The following is a 4,876-nucleotide window of genomic DNA, read 5'->3' on the forward strand; positions in this document are numbered from 1 at the left end:
CCCGGCTTCTGGCACGTATAACACAAGCGCGCTCGCCTCATCTCGAACCGCTTTCTGCGTTTGGCTGCCGCCGTCTCTTTACGTTTGGTCGGATTGCTTTCACTCGCATCCTCACTACGCGTGTCCCCCTTAAATCTCATGGGCGTGAACCTTGGCCTCTCAGACTTGGAGCCAAATTCACCCTTTTGACCGTCCTTAGCTCCGCGAGCTCGACGCGTCACAAACTCCTCGGCTAGCTCAGCGGCTCTAGCCACCGTACTCACGTCTGGCCTATCCAAGACCCAGTATCGCACGTTCTCCGGTAACCGACTATAAAACTGTTCTAGCCCGAAACACTGCAGAACTTTATCGTGGTCACCAAACGCTTTCTCTTCTTTGAGCCACTCCTGCATGTTCGACATAAGCCTATACGCAAACTCTGTATATGACTCACTTCTGCCTTTCTCATTTTCCCGAAACTTCCGACGGAACGCTTCCGCAGACAGCCGGTACTTTTTTAGCAGACTCGATTTTACTTTGTCGAAATTCTCTGCTTCCTCTCTATCCAAGCGAGCGACTACGTCGGCCGCCTCGCCGGGTAACAAAGTGAGCAAGCGCTGTGGCCACGTTTCCCGAGAGAACCCCTGCTTCTCGCACGTTCGCTCAAAGTTAACCAGGAACAAACCAATGTCCTCTCCAAGCTTAAACGGCCGCATCAGGTCAGTTATTTTGAACAATACGCGTTCTCCTGCACCGTGTGCCTGACTTCCATTACGAGCGCGTTCCATCTCTACCTCGAGACGCTTCATTTCCAAAGCGTGTTCGCGCTCTTCTTTTTCTTTCTGCTCTTTAAGTTCGCGCTCCTGTCTTTTTGACCTCTCCTCAATAGTCTCAAGGCATTCCGACAGCTCGTCATCCTCAGCCTCTAACTCAAGAATAGCCGTTATCAGTTCCGGTTTTCTTAGTTTGTCTGAGACATCCAGACCCAACTCTCTTGCAAGCTCCAACAATTTCGGTTTGCGCAACGACTTCAAATCCATGGCTGCTCTGAATGCTGCTTTCTCTACTGCTTACTATTGTCTTGCCGCAAACTAACCCGGCAGCAACGACAACCACAATTACCAGCTCTGTTTCTGACACTAACAAAAAGCCTGGCAAAGCTCAGAAGAAGAAAGTCCCGCACTCACCAAACCTCGCAGGCAGGAATTCCACGCAGTCGTTCCGCTGCAGGCAACCAGTCGTCACACAGGGCTCGTTGCACTGCTCCCGGATCGTCGTTGAGCTGCTCAGCATACAGTCAACTGCATCTCTTCGCTGCTGGCCTCCGTTGTCGCGATCTCGCCGCTGGCAGACAGTTGTTTGAAGTCGTAGGCGATCTCACCGCTGGCAACCAGATGTTTGGATCGGACTGCTGGTACGATCTGTTGGGAACTCGGCGCTGACGCCCGTGGTTGTACCTGGGTCGCAAGCCCCAAGGGTAGCGTTGGCCTGGCGGCCTGGGGTACAACTGCAAGCATCCGAAGGTCCCGGCAAAGCATGAGTCGACAGGTAACAACGAAACAACTTGTTTATTTTAACATCGCAAAGAGTTGGCGGTCAGGTTTGACCGAAGTAGAGAGACGGGAGAGCACTTCACTCAACGGAAGAAATCGGAGCCCTCTTCTGGCGTCCGGGGGCAGCTGTTTTTATACTCTCGCAGTTGAGGGCAAGAAGGAACCCCTCAAAAGACGAGCACGTGAATGTACAATGGGCTAATGGTGACGCACACTGTCGTAGCGATGCCGTAGCACCATGTCGTGGCGCTGCGCACGATCTCGTAGCACCTGGTCGTGGCGCTGCGCAGCACACTGTCGTGGCGCTGCGCAGCATACTGTCGTGGCGCTGCGCAGCACACTGTCGTGGCGCTGCCGGTCGGACACAATGACTGTAACGAGAAGATGGTCCCTGCTTTGGCATCGCCTGTTTCGGGCACAATGACTGGAACGAGATCCCTGCTTTGGCATCGCCTGTTTCGGGCCCAATAACTGGAAGGAGATCCCTGCTTTGGCCTCGCCTGTTTCGGGCACAATGACTGGAACGAAATCCCTAGGTGGTCGCATCGCCGCAGACGCGCCTGGAAACACCTGGCGATGAGTGTTGCGGTGACGACGATCGGGCCAAAATGTCCGCCGCCCCGCCGCCGTCGCGCCGGCAAAACCACGTGTCGCAGGCGAAACGCAACACTACACAAAGTTATTGCGAAGCCAGACGAGACAAAACCTCTAAAATCAGAATGTGATGGTTTCTTACTTTATGCATACTTAGACATAAAATAAAGCTACTGCACGCATCATATATGTATCTTAACCTAACATTCAATTTAAGCTTTTCAACCAACAAGCGAGCGTTAAGTCTGCCATAATTTGAGTTATACAGAATGTTTCATTTACTACTCTGTCCATCTGCTAACACTTGGTGAGTGTTCATCATCCGTCTATGTTTTCAATGTCCCTATGCTAGGCCACTTTCAACACTTCCGAACTCACAGCGAATCGCTCAGTCACTTCGGCAACGTGGTGCCTTCGTGCCCCTTTGGTATTGCGACGACGCCTATAGCATCGCAAAATACTTGCAAGTCATAGCTAACACACTGTAGGGCAAGTCATTGCAGTAAGAATGTTTATTTTGCAGAGCATCAGCGACAGCACCCTCCAACTCAGGCCCAATGCTGAGACGAACCTGACGAACTCCGTCAAAGCCTGATGCAGCCAGTCAAGAAAAAAAAGCCTCGCAGAACGTCGGCGACAGCACTTTCCACCCTCCAGCACTGTCCACACCGGTGGCGCTCCTCCTCACCTGGGGGGCGCCCACACTGTCCTTCCGAAGCTGAGGTGGAGGAGGGGTTTTCCACGACACCCTCAATTCGCGAAGTACCACTGCCTCTCCTTTAGAATGCTTCCACATTAAAACGTTGACTCACAGTGGAGAAAAAGAACCAGGAAACTAACCACTAATGCTAAGGTAACCAACAGTGACAGAGAGTAAGAGAGTATTGCACGACCACAAATTAAGCTTTGAAATAAAAATATATGGGGTGTGGAACTCGGAATTTAGGGCAATAAATTATTCATAGATATCAAATGAAATATCATTTATCATGTGAATCAATGATGACCACTAAGAAGTGATAGTTTGAAGCACCTAGGGATTTCAAATCACTTTTATACTATGCCATCTGTGGCTATCATTACACCATTTTGCTATTAGTGAGTGAATTTCATTTCCAACCTTTAGGCTAATTGGAATATGTAACGGCATTTTGAAAAGTAAATAAAATCAGAATATAAGAAAGGAAAAATTCACATCCGCCTGTATGTAGCACGAATGTACAAAGGAAACCCACACGGGTTTCTCAGCAACAAAGCTTCGTAGTTGAAGACAAATTTGTCGTGGTTCAGGATTAAATTTTTCTTCAATACAAAGCTTTTTTTCTGAAAAAACCTGTGTGGGTTTCCCTGGTAGCTTCGTGCTATATAAAGGCAGATGTGAATTTTTCCTTTCATGATCCTTCCCCCACATTGCACAATTCTGCCAAATTGATTTACAACAAGAATACAAGTAGTACTAGTAAAAGGTAATTTTCCACGAGGCAAAGTAAAGAAACAATACAAATATCAGTATTCAGGAGCTAGAGTAAGTCGCATAGTATACAAATATGGAACATATTTAAGTAAATGGTAAGCATGGACAAAAAAGATCATTTGTTTATCGTTTTAACACAAAAAAACAGCTAATCTGGCACCATCAATCATGTGTACTCCTGAAGATTATGTCATGGACTCAAGACTATCCATGAACCTTCTGTGTAGTCAGCTTCCTGTTATGAACAATGGATCTGTACAGATCTCAAAACATCATTTTGTTGTGATGTGTTTCTTTCCTAGCAATAATTTTAGCTGACCAGACAGCATTCTGCTAAACTACTCTCAACTACAAAACAATCATTTTATACCCTAAAATAGCTATGCTTCTCCTCTGCGTTTGTCCTACCTTCATACGATTAATTGTCTAGCTATCTTTAACTAATCATCATAGATTCATTCGTGCCTCCAGCAGAGTAAGTACATCTTAACTTACCTCTGAATGAATATTCAGGCATGCTAACCAAACATGCTCAATGGTTCCCACACTATTTCCAAACACTACAGATAAATACCAAGTCATGATCAGTCAATTTTCTCCTGCAATTGTGGGTGTGTGTGTCCCCTTATTTTGTTAGTTGTTCTTGTAGCTCAGTAGCACAGTTCAGTTCAGTAGCATGTACAACCAGTTACAAACCTTAGCACTCCTATCCTCCTATTTTCTCTTATTAAGGGATACCTTTTGTCATGGATTTTGCCATGGCTTCAGTAAGATTGCTGTTCAGTATTTTCACTTCTACCTATCAAATTCTTAACATATGTACAAGAGACATATATACTCCATGAAGGAAAAGTTGTTTAAGATTAAAGTTCACTCAACTGAGCTACAATCTCCATACATGCACGCTAAAAGAAAGATTAGTCATTATAGTCAGTTCTTATTTATGGCATTTTCATACGCTACATGCTGAATGATGGAATTGACAAGAAAATGAAGCCTTTGATATTACTTCAAGAAATGGTTGTTGTACAACTAGAGCAACTACAAAATTGCACTTGAAACATAATGTCACAAGATCTGCAATGCTTCCAAAACAAAAATTGTCCAAATAATGCCATGCAACATTTTGTTTAAATTCAGCAGGGAATGTGTTATGCAACATACTATGTGTCCCTATGTACTGTAAAGGAGCCGGTTTTCTTTCACTTACAAGCATGTGAATGTGCATTTACTTGATTTGTGCTCTTCTTGGATTCAGGCAGCACTGCAAAAGTAC

The sequence above is a fragment of the Dermacentor variabilis genome, unplaced genomic scaffold, assembly GCF_050947875.1.
Source record: "Dermacentor variabilis isolate Ectoservices unplaced genomic scaffold, ASM5094787v1 scaffold_12, whole genome shotgun sequence".
NCBI classification, from domain to species: domain Eukaryota; kingdom Metazoa; phylum Arthropoda; class Arachnida; order Ixodida; family Ixodidae; genus Dermacentor; species Dermacentor variabilis.